Source organism: Nipponia nippon, unplaced genomic scaffold, assembly GCF_047370975.1.
Source record: "Nipponia nippon isolate SJK-2023a ecotype South Korea unplaced genomic scaffold, ASM4737097v1 scaffold_8, whole genome shotgun sequence".
NCBI classification, from domain to species: domain Eukaryota; kingdom Metazoa; phylum Chordata; class Aves; order Pelecaniformes; family Threskiornithidae; genus Nipponia; species Nipponia nippon.
In genome coordinates this window covers 6,195,438-6,218,308 of record NW_028262402.1, presented here as the reverse complement: position 1 = coordinate 6,218,308, position 22,871 = coordinate 6,195,438, and the positions used below count along the sequence as shown (strand labels likewise).

Below are 22,871 nucleotides of genomic sequence, written 5' to 3'. Positions count from 1 at the left end.
TAGAATCATAGAATCATAGAACCGTTAAAGTTGGAAAAGACCCTTAAGATCATTGAGTCCAACCGTTAACCTATCACTGCCAAGTCCACCACTAAACCATGTCCTCAAGCACCCCATCTATCCGTTCTTTAAATACCTCTAGGGATGGAGACTCAACCACTTCCCTGGGCAGCCTGTTCCAATGCCTGACTACCCTTTTGGGGAAGAAATTTTTCCTAATATTGAACCTAAACTTCCCCTGGCGCAACTTGAGGCCATTTCCTCTTGTCCTATCGCTTGTTACTAGGGAGAAGAGACTGACCTCCACCTCGCTACAACCTCCTTTCAGGTAGTTGTAGAGAGCAATAAGGTCTCCCCTCAGCCTCCTCTTCTCCAGACTAAACAACCCCAGCTCCCTCAGCCGCTCCTCATAACACTTGTTCTCTAGACCCTTCACCAACTTCATTGCCCTTCTTTGGACACGCTCCAGCACCTCGATGTCCTTCTTGTAGCGAGGGGCTCAAAACTGAACACAGTACTCGAGGTGTGGCCTCACCAGTGCCGAGTACAGGGGCAATATCACCTTCCTGGTCCTGCTGGCCACGCTATTCCTGATAGAAGCCAGGATGCCATTGGCTTTCTTGGCCACCTGAGCACACTGCTGGCTCGTGTTCAGGCAGCTGTCAACCAACACCCCCAGGTCCTTTTCCACCAGGCAGCTCTCCAGCCACTCTTCCCCAAGCCTGTAGCATTGCATGGGGTTGTTGTGACCCAAGTGCAAGACCCAGCACTGAGCCTTGTGGAATCTCATACAGTTGGTCCCGGCCCAATGATCCAGCCTGTCCAAGTCCCTCTGTATGGCCTTCCTACCCTCCAGCTGATCAACACTGCCACCCAGATTGGTGTCATCTGCAGCCTTACTGAGGGTGCACTCAATCCCCTCATCCAGATCAGCAATGAAGATATTGAACAGGACCGGCCCCAGTACTGAGCCCTGGGGAACACCACTCGTGACCGGCTGCCAACTGGATTTGACTCCATTCACCACCACTCTCTGGGCTCGGCCATCCAGCAAGTTTTTAAACCAGCACAGAGTGCACTTATCCAAGCCATGAGCAGCCAGCTTCTCCAGGAGAATGCTGTAGGAGAAAGTGTCAAAGGCCTTACTAAAGTCCAAGCAGACAACATCCACAGCCTTCCCCTCATCCACTAAGCGGATCACCTTGTCATAGAAGGAGACCAGGTTAATGAAGCAAGACGTCCCTTTCATAAACCCATGCTGGCTGAGCCAGATCCCCCCATTGTCCCACACGTGCCACGTGACGGCACTCAAGAGGATCTGCTCCATGACCTTCCCCCACACCGAGGTCAGGCTGACAGGCCTGTAGTTCCCCGGATCCTCCTTCTGACCCTTCTTGTAGAGGGGCACAACGTTTGCTAACTTCCAGTCATCTGGGACCTCCCCAGTTGACCACAACTGCTGATAAAAGATGGAGAGTGGCTTGGCAAGTATCCTCAGATGAATCCCATCTGGCCCCATGGACTTGTGAGCATTCAGGTGGAGGAACAGCTCGGTGACGGTCATCTCTTCGACAACTGGGGCTTCTTCTGCTTCCTATGTCCATCTCCCAGCTCAGGGGCCTGAAAATCCCGAGGATGACCGGTCTGACTATTAAAGACTGAGGCAAAGAAGGCATTAAGTACCTCAGCCTTTTCCTCATCCTTTGTGGCAATGTTTCCCTCCGCATCCAACAAAGGAGGGAGATTCTTCCTGGCCCTCCTTTTGTCACTGATATATTTGTAAAACCATTTTTTGTTCTCTTTAATGGCGGTGGCCAGTTTAAGCTCTAGCTGGGCCTTTGCCTTTCTAATCTTCTCCCTGCATAACCTCACAACATCCTTGTAGTCCTCCTGAGTCACCTGCCCCTTCTTCCAAAGGTGGTAGGCTCTCCTTCGTAAGGAGCTGATTTTATGTTTAAAGAGATGATTTTATGTAATAAGCACTGGCGATCAAGTTCTAATTCATAATAAGCACTGGCGATCAAGTTCTAATTCATAATTTCATATAAGGAAGGACATAAGTCAATGAGGTTTTGTAGTTCAAGGTTAAGCTGGCGTTACAAATTGTGGGATAAATCCAAATTTGAGAAAGAAATACTACCCTTATGTTGTGTATCTTTTTTTTTTCCTTCCCTTTTTTTTTTTTCCCTGTTCTCTTTTCTTTCACAACTAACATAATTCAGTTTTCTGTGCTGTTCCAAGCTATGATGAAGGAAGCTGAATAAGGACTTAAGGTCTCTGGGCTGTCACAGTTACAGAACCTAGGAGGATGAAAGCTGTTTAAGTCCCATATCATACATCTGCACAGAATGTCTGCACCTTTTAGTCTCACAGTGAGAAAAAACAACATAATACAGCATGGGGAAAGCAGAGGAAGAAAGAAAAAAATCAACCCGAGAAGGCTTCAAACTGCCAGGATGCTATTAGCAAAAAAATTAAAAGCAATAACTCATTCAGGGAGACTAATCCTTCTGTTGCAAATAATGATAAGCTTAGGTCTGTCTTCCTATACAATGATGTTGTCAGTCCAGCATATAGCCATCCATGTGGAAGATTTCCAATGCTGTTGTATGAATAATTTTACTGTAATAAGTAACAACTATGAATAGTTATCAAAGTTTTCATCTCATTCTCTAAACCTGGAAAGAGTTGCTAGTCTCAATAAATTAGGCTGGTTTTATCATTCTCAGATATCTTGCAGTTGTGAACTATATACCACTCTTTAAAATGGCAGAATTTTTTTTTTTTTACATTCATCCACTAAGTTAGCCATTTAAGCCAAGAAGGGAGCAGGAAAAAAAAAAGCCTTTTTAATCTTTCTATCAAAGTGCATTAGAAATTCTAGAAACTACACTGGAAGTCACTTGTGCATAGTCTGAACTAGTATTTTGGAAACTCCCTGGGTATACTGCAGACTCCACTTTGTATGCAGAAGAGGTATTTATGAAGTAAAGTATTTCTGAAGTAGCTTAAAGAACTAAATTTTTCTGTGATGAAGAATTCTCTGCTCCTTTTCTGAAATTAATTCTCATATTCATTTTCCAGCCAACTCCTTTGAGGTGGATCTCACATTTTTCAGAATGTGTGTCTTCCTTCTCAGTTCACTAAAAAGTTTCTCACCCTCCAGTTTTCTTACAGAGTCACAGTGGCAAGTCTCAATAACATAATTTTGGGAACTGAAATTCTTAGCCAATCAGGGACTAATAATGAGGGAGATGACTTGGACATCATGACTGCTAAATTCTGTTTCAGACACCAATTCACAGTCTGACTGTTACCAGTCACTTAATTGCATGTCATATTCTCCTAGTGAAATAGCAATCATATTTGCTCATCTTTAGCAATCATGTTGAGTTCAATGAAACTTTTTTTTCTCAAGTTAAATGCAAGGTGTTGTTTGATTCCTTCTCTCTTTAAAAAAACAAAACAAAACAAAACAAAAACCAAAACCCAAACAAAGCTCTGGACAGTAAACAGAATCTATGGTGATTGATGCCATCATAAAACCTTAGAATATCACTGAGCATTGCTGTTATTGCTCGATACTAAAAGCAACAGAAGATACTAAATCATATGTTGAAAATGGGAGAGGTCAAAATGGAGCAATAATGGATACCAAAAAGCCATTTTGAGTTGAGGAAGATTTTTATTAAGAGAAAACAATGTGTAATACATAATTTTGCTAAGAAACTATTGTAAATTCCAGAACAAAAGTTCTGGTTTCATCCTTTTCAGACAGGAACATTCATCTTGATTATATGATATTATGTGACTGAAGATACTCATCTAAAGAAGGCAGTACATTTGCTCTTGGAGGAAGAAGGATTTTTTAATACAGCATAATATTTATTAAATTTATTTAATATAGTTTTAATAAAACGATTCAGTACAGACCAGTGTTTTAGAGGGCTTTACTTATGTTTTGGTACACATTTCAAGGACACAGGCTTTGCAGTCTTCACTGTTTTGCTCATAAGATTTATACGAGTAGCAACTCAGTATCCAGCTCAGCTCTGTGCATGTGTTCAATACTTTACTATCCTCAGACAGCACAAAGGGATGGGAAAATGACTATCTTAGCCCTGCTGAAGCTTTTCATAGCACGTTGACTTTTCTGCCCAGACCCTGAACTGCATTCTGTTGAGGGCAGTCTGTGTATGTTCTGCTATAGATGTTTTGGTTGCAAAATAATATTCTGGGACACAGCTGCCTGAGATTCCTCTAGGTGCTATCAGCCAGAATAGGGAGACAAGTAGGAGATAACTGGTGGGCTGTGAGGTATGGCATGTGCTCCTGGCCAGTGCCCTGCTCCTGCCAGGGTGCTGCAGAGGCTGAGGGCTCCTGGGGGCCAGGAGTATCGGGGCAGCTGGGGAGCAGGGCAGTCACCCTGCCACCCAGGGCATCAGGCACTTCCTTGGGGACAGGGTCAGTAAGGCCCATTGGTGCTCTCAAATCCCTGAGAGTTGCCACTTGTATCTGATTTTGGTCTTTTCTTTTGAAATGCACCCTACTCAGTGAGTAAATAAATAGCATTAATAAGAGGAAGCACACTTGAAGATGTCAGTGACCTGAGATGTTCTGTTACTGAGTGATCTGTGGTTGCAATGTCTGACATTGATATCTGTCCAGCTGCTGAGAGCAGGAACTTCTGCACAAACACACCTGAGGGCTGAGGGGCAAACTGTATTGTGGTTACATATATTAGCATGCATTGTGAAACTCGGCCTAGCTCAGCCTGGTAGGTTACTTTTACTGAAATTTTGGAGGGTTGTTCTTCATCTTCTAGGGGGAAAAAAAAGCCCTTTGGCTTTTTTCTAAGAGAAGGTTCTGTTTGTTTAAAGTTTTTAATTCATTCTTACCTTATTCCTGAGGTGTAAAGTCCTTGATACCCTCCTCCATGCATTCATCACACAGTTGTGCAGTGTGAAATGAAAAAATTCTTGTAGGGCAGACTATTGCAAAAGGGTAGCTGCAATGTTTCTCAAATGTGGAAGATGTTCTGTGCTTGCCTGCCCACACAGAGCACTCTTTTCATTTCTTTTCAGTGGCATATCTCTGAGGTGATTTGTTTGATTTATTTTGGTTTCTTTTAGGCTTGAGCTTGTGCTCTTTTTGAGACACTGCTCTGAAAATCTGAGAAGCTGTGACAGATCTGATGCATTGCTACTAGCAGCATGGAAATCCTCAAGGGTTAAAATTTCATGGTCATGGTTCTCAAAGAGCTGTCTAAAGAAATCCAAGAGCTTGCTTTTAGAGATAGCTTTTCAAGTTATGCTGGAGTCTGTTGGCTGGTTGTTTTTTTTTTTTATCTGCCCCATGAAAAGTAAGTGCAAGTTAGCGCTTATCTAAGGTTTGTAAATAGAACCAATTATCTTGTAAATCCACATCTCAGTTTTCTCGGCAAAATAAAACTTGGTTGTACTTGTGGGTGTTTTGAGCGAATTCCTTACTGGAATACTTCTCAAAGTACTAAGTTAAACACTTTCCATCAAATGAAAAGCAATTAAAGAGATATATAAATAGCGTATAAAGAATCATTGAGAGGTTTGGTACATTGAATTACTGACTTGTTTAAATACTTCTTGATGCAAACAACTACAAAAGACATTCCTCTTTCTGTGAGCACCTGCTCCTGGTAGAAACAAGAGTTATATTGATTTCCTGCAATTTATTTTCTCCCTGGATTCTGGTCTTGACACTGTGAGAAGATTAATTGGAATTAATGGCATTTGCACAGCTAATTAAAGTCACTCTTCCTCCAGTCAAATCAATTCCTTTAATCAGAGAAGTAACAAAGTCTTGCTTAGTTCCTGCAGTCTGCATGTAAATGTTCTTTGCTTGAATAAACATCTCTGCAGTCATTAGTGGTTGAATAGAGACACTACTAATGATACCTGGTAATTTCTTCAGTACTTGAAAAGCACAAATAATATACATATTCATTCTTATAGATAATGCAACAAAATAAGAATTTTTTAAATTTGAAGTTAATTAAAGACAGGGTTTGTTCTTACTCTTGATCCATTCTTCAAGAAGGATTCTGGAAATGAGCATGGTAGTATCAGAGGGTGTACTCAGTTTTTCATGCACTGCCCTAACAAACACAGATAAATGGTACAGCTCAAGGAAAATCATTCCTCTGTATAATCTAATGATGCAGTCTCTAAGCATCATGCAAAATGGCATGTTAACAAATTAATATGTAAAAGGTCTTTCATGGAAAACACAAACAGAATGGAAAGCAGAACAAAATCAACATGCTATTAATCAGTGTGTTTCTGCTTAAAATTTAGGAGACATAACTTGTACTGAGGGAAACCGCTTTAGAGGAGTATTATTCTTAAAGAAATCCATACGGCTAACTTAATGCTTGAGCTGTAGTAGACTCTCAGTCGGCAAATATGTACAGCGTTGCTGACGATAATGGCCTTCTGAGGTGATATTACAGCCTGACTGCTCCACGAGTAAGATCCAACAGGGTTTTTGTTCCATATGGCAGTGGATTTATTTCCTATTTTGATTTTTGCAGGTAGGTGACATGTGACAACGATGTGAAGCCAAGGACATACTTAAGATGTTGCTTGGCTATGGATTTATCACAATAAATCCTTGTTTACTGAATGTTTAATGTGAAGCATCTTTTAATGTATATGAAATCTTAATTCAGGTTATTGAAACAGAAAATCTTTGGCAATTGAGTCAGATCATCATTTATCATATGACTGTGATTACAAGTTTGGTTTCCTAGATACAGATCTAATTTTCAGACTCAAAATATATTTGTTATCTTTACTTTTATACTATACTCTGAAAAAAGACGATGAATAACATAACAAAAAATTCCAAATTAATCTCTCAGGGCAAAAGGTGTGACTGGTATTAGTCATGCAGTCTCTTGTGAGTGTTGGAGTAAAAGTTTTCTTTACCTGAAAATTCACAAGAGAACAATTATATGATTACCTCCACTGATAATTGCATTACGAATTATGATCTTGGAAGATATTAACTCTTGGTATTCAAGTAGGAAGACAAACTGTAATTTGTGTCTTTCATCCATCATATGATGGATCAGCCAGCCAGTTACAAGTAGAAAATGATGGAGAATCAGGAGAAGGAGGGGAAGAGGAAAAGCAATTCTAAAGCACATAGAAATCTTTTATTAAAACTAAATGAATAGTAAATAAATTCATTAAACTCATGGTTGCTTCTCAGCTACAAAAAGCAGATTGTTAAATTCATTCAATTTAAATAAATTCAAATAAGTCTTCCAGATTTGCTTAAAGCCAATTTTTAGGAATAAGTTGTGGTAGTCACGTATCTTGGATGTTAAACCAATGGAGTAGGACATACGCTTCCGGTCCTGTACAGATATGCAGAAGAAAGACTATGTTTTATAGCGAGAGTACTGAGGAGTACATATTATCTGCAGAGAGCCAGCCACGTGACCTGCTCAACAGTTACCTCTATTTTAAAGTAATAATTTCTACTTCAGAGTACATCAGTCTCTGCATTCAGACTGTTGTGCATGAGTGTTCATATCATGTTGCAAGGACTGTAACATGAATTGCTTGTCAGTTTTACATGTGAAAACTTTAATAACAGACAGTGTGTGCAAAAAGGTCATATTTTAGCATCTCTACAAAATTATGTTGATTATTAAGCTTTCTTTTAAGGTATAGGGTGTTAGTCTATGGGCCAATACAGGCAAGGTAAATAAACCACAATGGTGAAAAATCCTAAAATAATCTCAGAGTAGTATGATCCCTACTACAAAGTGTTTTGTAGAGCTAACCTTCAAACTGAAAGTTTTGCAGACATACTGTCCTTCCTGGATGGTGGCAGGAATTTAGATATTCAAAGAAAAGTTACAGGAAAGGCTAAACCCAAAGTCTCCATGTCTGGGAAAAGTCAGCCTTGTAACTGTCATCTGACACTAAATGAACCAGTTCAAATGAAATAGTAGGCTTGAAAAGCCTGTGATTTGTTTCTGGACAAGGATATTCTATGGCAGGGAAGGACTCTTGAAGCTCTGCTTCCAATAGTTACCTATATAATGTCTGCGTCAGTTTACCCTTAAGTAGGATTGCAAATACATTTTGCTGTGCTGTTCCTTCCCAAAACTGTTAAGTTGGCACTGTGCAGTGTAGTCTATTTAGTCAGTTCAAGGAATCACCATATTCATAAGGGATCAAAAAACTTTATACATTTTTGTCTTGTTTAGGCAGTTTGATGCTGATGTCTTTCCAAAGTTATAATCTAAAAGCCCAGTTCTGAACCACGTGAAAGACAGACTTCCATTACAGAGATAGTTTGGCAAGCTAATATGCTTTCGGATGAATGACTTATTGAAAGCTTCACGACAACAGTTTGGTAGTTGTGCTCCAAGAAGGTATTTCTCATTCTTCATTTCACTGCTGAAAACCTTCTGAACTGATACAGCTGAAATAGCAAATATCTTTCAGATGCCATCGTCTTAACTCAGAAAATCCACAAAGATTTTTATTCAGTCCTTTGAAAATGTCACCTTTGCATTATCTGAATTTGTAGTGAGAAGAGAAGTTTCTCAATCAAAACACTATTTCAGCTGCATTTTGTCATGGTTTAACTCCAGCCGGCAACTAAGCACCACACAGCCACTCACTCACTCATGCCAGTGGATCAGGGGAGAGAATTGGATGGGTAAAAGTGAGAAAACACATGGGTTGAGATAAAAACAGTTTAATAATTGAAATAAAATAAAACAACAACAACAACAATAATAAATAATATAATAATAATAATAATAATAATAATAATAATAATAATAATAATAATAATAATAATAAATTGTGATGAAAAGGAAAATAACAAAGAGAGAGAAATAAAACCCAAGAAAGACAAGTGATGCAAATGAAAACAATGGCTCATCACCAACCGACCGATGCCCAGCCAGTCCCTGGTGGGCCCCCACTAGCCTCCCCCATCATTTTATTGATGAGCATGACATACGGTATGGAATATCCCTTTGGTCAGTTGAGGTCAGATGTACAAATATTATGTCCTGGAGTCAAGTAAGTTACCCCCTTCCTAACACATTTTACCACTCCCATGTGTTGTAGAGGGCTTTTTAATGCTGATGATTGAAAAAAACTCAGACTTCTAAATAGCTCCTTCTTTCCTTGTCATGGTTTAGCCCCAGTCAGCAACTAAGCACAACACAGCTGCTCGCTCACCCTCCTCTGCCCTGGTGGGATGGGAGAGAGACTCTGAAGAGCAAAAGTAAGAAAACTTGTGAGTTGAGATAAGAACAATTTAATGCTTGAAATAAAATATTTAATAATAAATAATAAATAATAAATAATAAATAATAAATAATAAATAATAAATAATAAATAATAAATAATAAATAATAAATTAATAATAATAATAATAATAATAATAATAATAATAATAATAATAATAATAATAATAATAATAATAATAATAGAAGAAAAGGAAAACAATGAGAGAGAGAGAGAGAGAAACAAAACCCAGGAAAGACAAGTGATAAAACTGCTCATCACCCACCAACTGATGCCCAGCCCATCTCCGAGCAGCGATCACTGCTTCCTGGCCAACTCCTCCAGTTTATATACTGAGCATGATGTCATACAGTATGGAATACCCCTTTGGCCAGGTTGGATCAGCTGTCTTGGCTGTGCCCTCTCCCAGCTTCTTGTGCACCTGGCAGAACACGGGAAGCTGAAAAAGTCCTTGACTAGTCTAAGCACTACTTAACAACAACTAAAGCAGCAGTGTGTTATCAACCTTATTCTCATACTAAATCCAAAACACAGCACTATATCAGCTAGTAGGAAGAAAATTAACTCTAACGCAGCTGAAACCAGGACACCTCTTAATTGCGTAGCAATTTTCTACACAAATAACTTCAAATTAAAATGAATATAATACAAAACAATAATAGAATACAATGTAATTAATAATATAGTATAGTATAGTGTAGTATAATATAATAAATACAATATAATGTAATGTAATATAATAATTAATGTCTTTTTTGTTTTTGAATAATTGAAATGTAATATAATTTTGACAGATCATGTAATGAAAATAACCCAATATTGAGAAGTTAAGCTTACCATGGGTTTCAGAGCTGATGCTGGGTAGCTTTGTCACATATTTCTGCTTTATGGATGAATTCAAGTACCTTTGTAGATAAGTGCATTGAAGTGCAGTTGTTCCCCCATGCATTCTTTACTTTAAAGCATTTCCTCTGCTTCTTGAAGAGCTCGGCTGCTGCATATTTTGTAGGACATTTCTGTCAACACTCTCTGCTGAGCACCTGGCTCCCCAGAAGCTTGCTTTCTCTCACCCTGGAAAAGTTAACAGCTTGAATCTCCATGAAGTTGCTTGCTGAAGCTGGGTTCAGAAGTAAGCCGGGTCTTGCTAGCAAGCACATTGCTAACTGAGACAACTATCTGAGGGAAACTTGGCTGGAGGACTTGGTTGGAGGGTACAGCCAAGGTCCAGGTCCAGGTCCAGTACAGGTGACCCTAAAACTCAAGAGGCAACTGTAGGTGGGTGAGCCAAAAAGTCCCTCAGTTTCAGATTGAATCTGAGCATAATTTTGTAGACACAGAGCTCCTATCTAGCATTAAGTAGCAAAAAACAAACCTAACAAAAACTAGAGGCTAAATTGTAAGTAAAGGGGAAGCTTCAGTCAGGGAAAAGGAGCATCAAAATGGTGCAAAAATGTGTTTGAAATGCAGTGGCATACACAGATAATCAGTACTGGAGAAATCACTCAGGAGTACTGTCTGAGTTGTTGATAATGGTAAAGTTGCTTTATTTCTCTTTGCACAAAACATCATGATTTTGAACTCTTAATGTTATCCACAGAAGTGACAAGTTCTTAAACATAAATTCGGAATGTTAGTGAGTGCAAATGCCAGCGAGTCAGTCAGAAGAAACAATCTTCTTCTTCTTCATTTTGTTTTGAAGAATTTTGCAGACAGGAGTGTGACCTAACTGTGGTGAAACTCAGATGTGGAACCAATCCCGACAGAAAAGAGTTGCTTGAAACCTGACTGGTCTGGGAAACTTATCTTGAAAGCTGTGGCCATCATTAAAGTCAACAGTACTTCAGTAGCTTTGCTCTTGTGATGGTAAACACAGTCTTGACATTTGGACGGTCTGTTTATGGATACAGCAGAAGTCAGCTGCTGTGTCACAGAACCTGAGCAGAAAACAGGTCTTTAGGGGTAGAACAGCTCTACTGTACTCTCTGGAACATGGCCATTCTTTCTATGGGGAAGGATCTAAAGCTGGCTGAAGTTTATAGGAATACTACTGACTCCAAAAGTCACCAAGGAATATTCAGTTCATGGAGATACCACGGACAATGGAAAGTTGACTTCTGCTGTCAGTGCTGCCAAAGCAAAAATGGCGGAAAGAGAAAATAAGTTTTTCTAGAGAAGCAAGAAATCAGAATACTCCATGACTGAACATATCATGAAAGCACAGTGATTGCTCTTATTTGTGAAATCTGGGACAGATTGCTACCAACTTCAGTGAGGCTATAAATTCTCCCCTCCTTTTCCATGTACTTTATTTGCTCCTAAACATTGATGTAAAGTGAAGTCAATATTATTTTTTCCAGTTTCTTCAGTTAGGTTTAGATTCAGTGATTTTCCAGCGTTATCTCATTTTATAAATGCCAACTTCTTTTCCCTTTTTTCCCCTTTTGTTTTTAAGAAGAAAAGACAGAGTACAAGTCTCTGCTGTTCAGACCCAAATACCATTAGAATCACCATAATTTTTGGTCAAGTATATCAAGGAAATAGGGGTAAGAACTAGAAGTATGTGGGATTTTTTTTAGTAGAAAACTCAAAAACGTTTACATCTAGGCGGTGACATTCACTTTCCTCTTTACTAAGGATCGTAAAAGAGCACCGTTATTTACCTGTAATGTCAGAGATTACATCAGGCATAACATTTTAACAAGAGACTTATATCCAAGCAACAGTAACTTCCAGATGTCATTCTGAGGAATTAGTCAGTAGCTTTATTTAGCTTTTACACGTATATTGGAAATGCGAAAGCTAGTATGAATTAGTATCGGAGATATTCTGGTTTAGAAGATGGACATTTTAATACAGTAAAATTTTACCTTTACTCTTCTTTCCTCATACAAAAAAAAAAAAGGGAAAATAATTTTATTCATTATATATGAATAAAATATTTTAATTTCTTCAGTTTGGATGAAGCCTGGAACTGGTGAGTTTAAAATTTTAAGAGCAGGGTAGAAAATTATATTATTCTCTTGGAGAGCTTTACACTGTATTAAACTCAGAAACTATTGTTAGTCATACAACATTGAATTTTTTTATACTGTTTAGATTTATTTTCACAAAGTGACAAAATCTAATTATCTTGCACAAAGTAAGCCACTGAAAAGGGAGTATCAAAACAGTTGTAAAAATGACTTCTGCAAAAACACATGGTTCAGAAGATGAAATTGTGCAGATGGCCGGTGTGGTGCAGAGTCTACTAGGTTAGTGTTGAGAACAAAACTCATGTAGGTGATGAATCTTCTGGAGATGTTTGGTACAAAGGCAAATTTAATTTCAGCCTGCAGAGAACTACGATTTGGTGCACCAACACTGACCAAAAATCTGTTTGGAGAAGCAAATTTTAAAGCTTTCCTGTATCCATCCAGCGTGCTCACTGAGGGACAGATTCATATCATGTGTCAATTACCTCATGGCAGAGCCAAAATCACAGCATCATGGACACAGCATGCAGACTGGCAGGGACCCCCAGAGGTTTCCACTCCAACCCCCTGTCCAGAGCAGGCTCAGCTGTGGAGTCAGACCAGGTTGCTCAGGGTGTTTATCCATGGGGAGTAGAAACCCTCCAAGGAGGGGACAGCACCACCTCCCTGGGCCTGTCCCCACTGCCCAGCCATCCTTGTAGGGGAAAGCTTTCCCTTATCTCCAGCCCTGCTCCGTTCGCTGCCCACCAGGGCCCAGGACCTTCTGCCCAGAGCTGCCCCTGACACCACTGGCATTGCTGCCAAGGCTCTGCCTCCCCAGGACGGAGCCGCACAGTGCTCTGGCCCAAATAGCATGGAGGCCCCATCAGCCTCTTCCTCCCACTGGTCCCAGTCCCTCTGCACAGTGACTCTGCCATCAGGAGCATTGACTGGTGCCCCCCAGTTTGGGATCACCTGTAAACATGACAGGCATGCACCTTGTCACCTCCCCAAGTTGTTGATGAGAGACTTCAGTCAGAGCCCACTTGTTCCCAGGCACCAGGCAATGCATGACCCATCAGCCACCCCTCTCTGAGTCAAATTATCCAAGTTTTGTTTTGGTTTTTTTTTGCCCCATCCATCTGGTTGTGCACCCCTTCAGGCTGTAACATCCCAACTTAGAAGAATACTGTGGGAGACAGTCACAAAAGCCATGCTAATGTCAAAGTAAAGGATATCCACAGTTCTCCACTTATCTACAAATATAGCTATGTTATCACAGAAGGCAACTATCTCGGACTGACATGACTCACCCATGGTCAATCCATGCTGGCTATTCCCTGCCACCTTCATCCTTTTGCCCCCAGAGTTGTGCTCCAACAGGACTTGTTCAATGATTTTTCCCATGCACCAAACTAAGTCTGACCAGTCTGTAGTTCTTCAGGCCCTTCCTTTTTGTCTTTTTTGAAGGTGAGTACAACATTTGTCTTTCTCCAGTCTTCAGGGACCTTCCCTGATCACCAGAACCTTTCAAAGGTGCTGGAGAGCAACCTTACAAGGACACCATCAGCTTCTTCTGCACTCTTGGGTGCAGCCTTTTGGGTCTGTACAGCTTTGACTGAATTGGTCCTGAAAAACACTGTGCTGTTTTATGCAGACAGATGAGCTGTGCAATGATGCCTCTGTCCTGATCCGGTCTCAGGAAGGTTTTGTTACAATCCCAAGGACGAGATTAAGACGCTGAAACCTGTCAGATGTCGTACAACCTTTTACTTTTATTTTTTGGAGAGCAGAGGGAAGGCAAGAAGGGAAGGGGAGGGGGACAGGAGAGAGAGAAGGAGAGGAGAGAGAGAGAAGGAGTCTATCACCACCACTTCGAGTCCGGTGATCCTCTACTGGCTCTGTCCCAGGTCTTCAATCATCACACGCTTCATCAAGGCTGGGGTCTGGGAAGGCACGCAGCAAGGTAGACGTACGGACGGAGAACAAGTCATCATCTTCATCGAGGCGCGCGTGCTCCTTATATGGGGGTTCTCGCGCATGTGCAGATCACAAATGCGTACGTGCGGTTTGTCACGCACGTGCTGTCCCTGCCTCGGCTCTTTGCGCGCCTTTAGTCCCTGCGCAGGCGCACGAGGTTGTTTTTCACAAAACTGTGAAGACGGTTTTCTCGAAGCGTGGCGCTGGATGGCGCTACAGCGGCAATGTGGAGACAAAACCGTATTTGGTACCGATTCTCTACAGCCTCTCAGTAGGGCAGGTAAACTAGGTGTACTACGTCAGCAGTGCAGCTATCTGCTGCTGATTCCAGAGCTGTATCTGTCACAGGTAATTTGGATATTGCTGTTCTGTGCCACATGAATGGTGCGGATGCACTTTCCTGGCTTCTCCTTCACTATACAAGGTGCTGCCAGCCTGAAGTCCTCTATGAGTTTCTGCAGCACTGTGATGCTTTTGGTAGGGCCAAACTGTGGGGCACAGTGACCTCTTCTGAAGAGCTGTGATAGGACTCTCAGTTTCAGAGCTCATATGATAGTGCTGTTCTTCGTTATCCTAATGGCTTTCAGGGTCTCTTGGATTTCAAATAATTGATAATGACATCACTTTAATTTCTAGTTTAACGTTATTTGCCATTGGTGCTCAGAACTGTGTAAAACAAATAACTTGGTCACACAAAATTTTCTTACTCCTTTCTGATTGGAAATAAAGGGTAATTAATATGTGACTACTTTCTGTCCATATACATATATTTTTTGATCAGGATTTCTTTCAATCTTTATTCTGTTTTGATGCTTATATTAAATTAAAAATAGGATTAAGATGCATACACATCCCCTTTAGTTTCTGAGAATTGGTCGAATTATTAAACTAAATGTGTTTATGCTGTATTTGCATTTACTTTCCTGGGACTTTATGCTAGACATTGCCAAAAAAATCCAGCCTAAACGAAATTAGGAAATCAATGTAATTTCACAACTAATAATTACAGCTAATTTGCTAATTAAGGCACATCCAGTGATGAGAAAGAGCTGTATCATGTGGACAGTTAAAACCATTCAAATGTTACCATTTAATATTCTGATCAAATAGCCCACAAATGACTGATGAACAAAGAATTTTCTCTGAAATTATTTGATGACTAGTTTTGACTTACTGATATATTCAGAGATCACTGCAGTAAGAAAATGGACACCAACCTGACCAAATAAATTATCCCTTACAATTTGTTTGCTCACCTCTAATTAAAAACAATAAAACCTGTTTCATGAATATTTAATCTCAACAAAAACTGTACCCGTTCAATTATAGTTATTTGGAAAGGTTTATGTCAAGAAACCATATGATCTAGTAGTTCTGATTTTTTTTCTTAAAAAGCATGAATATTTTAGAACCAATTAGACTATTCTTGCCATCTAGTCCAGACAATGAATTGGGCCTATGCAGTAATTTCTTTAACGACAGTGATATTGCAAGAGGATGTGAAATGTATCTATGATATAGAAGGTTTTTTTTCCTAATATGAGAGTGAGCAGAGCACAAATCTTATAAAGGAAGCCCAGGAACACTGGTCTGAGGATATCCTTGTAAGTGTGTTTTAGATTACGGCAAACTATAATCAAAACTTACATATCATCACAGCTAATAAGTTGCTAAGCTAAGGAATTATTGTGTACAATCTTGGGCATTCGCAAGGAAGATAAACAGATTGATGTCTGGCTTTTCTGCTTCTGAAACTTTTCTAACATTGTGCAACGCTTCTTGTATTGCTGACTAGACATGTCAGTCTCTTCCATGAAACCTAATGTTTCCATGCCCTTTCCTGTTCCAGAATTTAAAAAAATGTTTGTAAGAAACCATCTGGTCTGTTGTTTATAGATGAACTTATTGCATATTGTAACAAGGCTTAATTTAGCATAATAACTTGTGAGACTAAATAATACTCACTTGATTTGGACTGTGCTTTTCAGCAATGAAATGAAACATTGGGCAGAATAAGGGTTCTTATAAACAAGATCAGGCAAAAAGTTGGTAAACTTTATAAAGTACTAACTGGAAGGTTGTCTTTCGTATACAGAAGGTTTCATTTGTCTGTCTTTCCTTATGAGATGGACCAAAGAAAAAGGACTGCAGGCTCATTGCGTTGTGTATTTGCTACGTGTATTACTGCTCGGTAGACAAGAAGACATCAAAATGGTAAGTTCTTGAATCTTGTGGTGCTGAATAGATTCCATTGCTACTTACATTCAAATTGAATTGAAATAAGTATATTGAGAGCATAAACTGTGGTTTTTTGCAGCCACCAAAACATTGGCATTAATATAAAAGATATTGTGCATGTTCTGGGTGATGAATGGATTGAGAGCAGCCCTGTGGAAACAGACTTGGGGGTGCTGGTGGATGAAAGATTGAACATGAGACATCAATGTGTGCTTGTAGCCCAGAAAGCCAGCCATATCCTGGGCTGCATTAAAAGATGCATGGCTAGCAGGGCAAGGGAGGTGATTCCGCCCTTCTACTCTGCTCTGGTGAGACCCCACCTGGAGTACTGCATCCAGCTCTGGAGTCCTCAGCACAAGAAAGACATGGACCTGCTGGAGCGGGTCTAGAGGAGTGCCAGAAAAAAGATGAGAGGAATGGAACACCTCTCATGTGAGGAAAGGCTGAGAGAATTGGAGTTGTTCAGCCTGGAGAAGAGAAGGCTCAAGGGAGTCCTTACTGCAGCCTTTCAATATATAAAGGTGGCTTATAAGAAAGACGAAAACAGACTTTTTACCAAGGTTTGTAGTGACAGGACAAGGGGGAACAATTTTAAACTGAAAGAGGATAGCTTTAGACTGGACATAAGAAAAGTTTTTTACAATGAGGGTGGTGAGACACTGGAAGAGGTTGCCCACAGAAGTTGTGGATGCCCCATAGTTGGAAGTGTTCAAGGTCAGGTGGGATGGGCCTTTGAGCAACATGATCTAGTGAAAGATGTCCCTGTCCATGGCAGGAAGGTTGGACTAGAGGATTTTTAAAGGTGTATTCCAACCCAAACCATTGTATGATTCTGTGATTTTATGATTCTCTTGCTGAAACAACCTCTCAGTGGTTGTTTCATATTCCTTTGTCAGTTTTCATACTTCTATTTGCTTTGTACCTTGAGCATATGAGATATACACAAAACCTTAAAATTTTCCCATTTTTTGTTTCTGTTTTCGTATGTGTTCTGTAGTTTTTGTTTCTCTAATGTCAGGCATTGTGCTTAAAGCCATGCCTACAACAAACATAAACAAAAAGAAACACTTGTTTTTCGTGAATTCCCAGAAAATGTACTCAAAGAATATATAGTATCTATGCAAATAGAGTATTTTACATTCTACATATGGGCCAAATGTAGACTCTCCAAATTAATTTTAGTAGGATCTGATCCTCAATTATCTGTGCTCTTTTGCTGAGCTTCATCCCTAACCTAACAAAAGAGGTGCATTTTCAGTGTTATGTGCCACTGAAAACAGCATCATGTGCAGTTTTTCAAGACAGAACGAATGCTTTCCAGGCCATGGCAGTGTGCAAAATCTACAAACAGTGGATTTGCTAGCATGGCTTGTGTTAAGTGGGAACTACTAAGCCTCAGCCCATATACTAGCCCTAATTTAATCATCATCCCCAAATGCTGAGTTAGTTTGTGAATTTATTTAAGATTCAGGTTCAATGTATCTTTTTTTTTTGGTCTCTCTCCGCTCACTTTTTAACTTTTCCTGAACTTCCTTGACTAATTATAAAATACTGAGTTATCAATTTGAGCTGGGGATCTTCTACAGTTCCTAAAGATATTTGGTTCCCAGATCCACCATGTTTTGGAGAACTCCTTTACCTAATGTGAAAATCCCTTTTTACCTGCATAAAACTTGATCTGTTCCTTCATATAGTTTTAGGTACATTTTTGAATACAGATAAGATGTTCTGAAATACTGAAGAAATCACTGAGAGGTTGAAATGGTTCCCTGTGTTTTCTCTGTACAATTTCCAAATAGTAATTTAAAGGAGAAATTATTTTCATGTTTTCTGATGTTTGAGCGAAACAAAGGCACAACTCAAGGATGTGGAGGTGCAGGGGAAAGTATACCCAACATGACATGAAGCTGCAGAGCCTTGTCCAAGTCCAAGGAAATTAATGAAATTATTCATCCCATGTTCTGGATCTGAGCCTCCATGATGAGATGAGAAAGGGTGTAATATGGAAGAAGCTGAAGAAAAACTAAAACCCAATGATAAGTCACTTGGGAAGCTATGATTTCTGGTTCTGATGGGATGGTACAAAGTGCTAAGAAAGAACAGAGAAAAAGGAAGCAGCAGACTCACAGGGGAAGGCTCTGTGAGGAGTATGTGCGCTTTGAAGTGCCCTAAATGCCATGTGCTGTCCCAGAAGGGTTTCATTAGTGGCCACTCAAGACAAAAAATCTGTCTTGCTTGCTGCACAAGAGGTGCTTAATGGCACTGAAATTGTTAAGTTAATTAAGAACTCACCGGGAAGGCCAGTGTTCTTCCTAATGTTCCTTGTAACATAGCAAATTATTGACTTGTTCACATTTAGAAATGAAGATCTCATTTGCAGCTAGAGAAGAGTAAATGACATCCTAAGAAGACTCCATTTTATACAATGGGCTCTGCTCTTATCTCAGTTTGGTGTAAATCTGCAGTAGTTTCATCACATTAATGTTTTTTTTTCTGTAGTTACACAAGAGCAATTAATGTAAGCCTGTCAGGGAAAAGACCAGAGGCCAGTTGTGCTAATAGTCAGGTAGTTGCTCTGGGTACAACGAAACTATATAGCGGCTGTTTTTCAAGAAAGGTGATTCAGATTTCCCCTCTGTCAATAAAGGAAGGAAATTTACCCGTATCTTATTTTCCAGTTGTGATGTAAACACAATGATCTCTTGTTAAATGTTCTCCAGTTTGAAAAAAATAAGCACAAGATTTCCGTAAATAAATAAGCATAAGGTTTCCATGGTGAAAGTAAATATGTTCTTCTACCTTCAACCCCACCCGTTCATCTTCTTCCCTTTTCCTTTCCAGAACTCTACGTGGTTATGCCACCTTGCTACTTGCTGCCATAGGAGATATTTCTGACAGCAGTATCCACAGGTCTGTCTACCAGCCCTGAAGATGCCAGGATGTTTTCAGAACTGGTGAAATATATGGAATTGGACAAAGGATTGGACCCAAGCTAAAATTCTAGACTGACCTACTCCCCAGGAGGTTTTCAAAATGGGTCACCATCACTCCAGGATAACTCTTCAGCACTGGGGAAAAGACTGATTCTTGCTCTGAATTCTGTAGATTTGATCTGACAAATGGCAAAATGGCATTCTGTCAGTGAAGGACAAATTCTCACAGTTCCCAGCTGTTTTGCTTATCTGTAAGTTTGGAACTGGTTTTCTGTAACTTTGTTCATCTTAGATTGGTGAGTTTTTCAGATGCTCTATAAAGCACTTGCTGAAATTGACAATCCAAACTTCCTAGGAGAAATTTGGCTTTCTTTGAACATGCTTGATAAAACTGCTTAGTGCTTCTGAGATTGTTAAAGATAGTGCCTCAATGGAAAGAAAAACCAGGCAAATATCAAAACCATAGTAATGGTTATGTATGAAATTCCAGGAGGAGTATTGTTGCTGACTTTTTGAAAGTAAGGAATAACAGTCAGCCTCCATAGTGACTGACAGACATGCTTAAAGGTTAGATCTTGTCATCATCTGTTGTTCCTTTTTTGATTTAACATTAAGAGCATATATTCATATTCTGGTAGTTGTTAAAAATCTCTCTTCATGCAAAATTGACCCTGGTTTTACTCATTATCTGTTTGTGTTTTTCCCACTGATAGGGATTTTAATTTTGAATATGTAGAGAAATAATTTGTATTTTGTTATCACATGCAAGAAGCTGACATTTCAGTATTTTTGGCAATCTTGAATGCAAATACAATGACAGGACTTCACTAAAAGAAAATGCTGTCTCCTTTTCCATTCTTTCAAATAGTCTAGAAAATATAGCCTGTGTGCAATCCAGTCAGTGAAAGAAGGAAAGCTGCAAGAAGAGGGATGTGGATACACTGTAAGAAGAAGAGGCTTTCATAGTGACTTTTTGGTTTTATTTTGTTTAAATTGGCAAAAGAGCTGGGATATCCCTGCTCAACTAAACCACAGTTCTTCTACACATAATGCTTCTTATGACACTGAACAGACAAATGTGATCCATATAAGGCAAATAAAACATCATCATCATCATGTTATCTCTATATGGTCCTTTCTGTTTGTAGTTACCAAAAAATGCTCAGTTAGAAGGTAAGATGGAGTAGTAAAGCAAAAGTGTACATAATAGTATATAGAACTTCTTATGATTGCCTTAAGGAGGGTAAATCTTAAACTTTCCAGGCCCATTGTATGTAGTGACATGAAAACTACTTAACATTTTCTTTCAAAATCTAAGTGCTTCATACACACAGAAAACCCCATGTAATTTTTTTTTTTCTGATTCTCAGAAAGTAATCTAATTTTAACTGGAGTAAATTGGTTTATTGATTGCAACAGTGCGGACAGTATTTAATATTTGCATGCTATCCTCCGTATAGAAGATACTTTGGCCTTATAATTTACAACATGAAATAATCACATTTAATTCCAATAGTTTCAATACAATACTAACACAAGGATCACAGCAAAATAAAAGTTATTGTGGTATATTAAAGAATAAGCAAATGAATCAACTTCCCCTTCCCAAGCAGATTTGAATCAAACTTTTGAAATACATATTGCTTATAATATGCATAATTAGTGTAATTAATATTGCAATTGATTTAAGTTCTCTGTTACAATTTGTGCTTAATGATATTATAGCAGATAATGTTCATCCAACTGGTGTGTTCTGAAGGAAAAGTTATCTTTATCTTGCTTTTCCTATAATGTTATTATGTAATGCTCTTTGCCTTATTCCTCTGTTTTTTTTGTCAGAGGATTACAGAAGGAAATTGTGTTTTGTGTTCTGATGCATGAAATATGTTCCTGTACTGGTTTTGATTGAGCTGCTTGCTCACTCCCCACAAGTGGAATGGGGGGGAGAATCAGAAAGGTAAAAGCATGAAAACTCCTGGGTTTTTTAAAGACAGTTTAATAGGTAAAGCAAAAGCTGCATGTGCAAGCAAAGCAAAATGAGGAATTCATTCACTACTTACCGTCGGTAGGCAGGTGTTCATAGCACCATACAAGCTACTACGAAGAAATTTAACTCTATCCCAGCCAAAACCAGCACAGTTCCATTTGTTACTGTTTTAACAGGGACCACCCGTGGGCCTTACTGCCCTGCCCCACCCCTGGGACCAGGAGTCCTGTGTCAGCCCAGACCTGCTCCAGTGATGCCCCCACCCATGGTCCAGCACCCCAGCCTTGGTGTTTCCCAGCCCTGGCCCTGATGTGTTTGAGGGCTCCTGCTGCTGAGGAGGAGGAGAAACCCATCGGTCCTTCCTCCTCCTTTGGGCCTGATGGTTTCTGCCCCAAAATGCCTAAGTCTTCTTGGTCATTGTCTACTTCAACCGCCAGGTGACCCCCAAAGCCATATGTGCTCCTACTGCCCCACTGCTGCAGGAGGGAGTTGCTTCACAGCAGTTTTGTCCTTCTGGGATTTGGAAAGTAACAGTTGCCAGAACAATGCTTATAAAGACTTGTTTCCATTCGCAGCATGGCCTGGTTTTGAGAAGAAAGTAAAAAACTCTGTAAGAACAGACAAGGAGACATTATGTGTGCAACAGAAATATTCAGATGTTTTCAGCCTGATTTTGCATGATCATATCCATGAAGGATATGATTTTTTTCTGCAGCCTCTTTTACAGAGCAATAATTCATGCTAATGTAGGTCATTCTACCTCCAGAGATGCTTTGCTTAATTCCTTTGACTGTCCTGAGCAAAAGGCAAGTTGTCACTGAGATACTATAGCACTACCTTGTGCTAGGAATGTCCCATAGCCTTCATACTTGTGGTCTGCTAACTTAGATCTCAGTTTTGCTCCTGGACTACGGGGTGCTGTGAGCCAATCATTTTGCCCATCTGACAATGTACAATGCTAATGTTTTCATGGTTTTCTCAGTGCTTGGTGTGTGTAGATATCACATTTTTAAAGAGCTGGGAGGGTGCTGCTGTTCTAGCAAAAAGTATTTCAATAATTGCTGTAATTTTATTGGGAGAGACTTGGGAAAAAACTACAAAAGCAGAGGCACAAGAGTGCATGCAGAAAGAATCTGTGTTTCTTTTTTTTTTTTTTCTTTTGTAATGAAGGATGCTTTTTATGTTGCCGCTGATTGGCACTGAGAGTATCTTCTCCAGAACAGTCTCTTGCTAAAGAATATGAAATTTCTTTTTATGCATTTGTTACATATTTGAGAATATATAGAAAGTATTCTAACTCTTCTCTTGATCTTATGTAATTTCGCAATGGCACAACCTTCTTTTCCTTCTTGTGATAAATTCATTTAAGTAAATCAGTCTAGCAACAGGAGGCATCAAAATGTTCCATCTTCTATTGTCCTCTCACTCCCCCACATTTAGCCATTGAAAAATTCTGAAGCAG

The 22,871-nt window shown here is 39.5% G+C and overlaps 1 pseudogene; it reads left to right on the top strand.

The window, feature by feature from the left end:
* The first annotated feature begins 16,683 nt into the window (after window positions 1–16,683).
* Window positions 16,684–17,289, top strand: LOC148050432 (uncharacterized; annotated as a pseudogene).
* The last annotated feature ends 5,582 nt before the right edge of the window (window positions 17,290–22,871 follow it).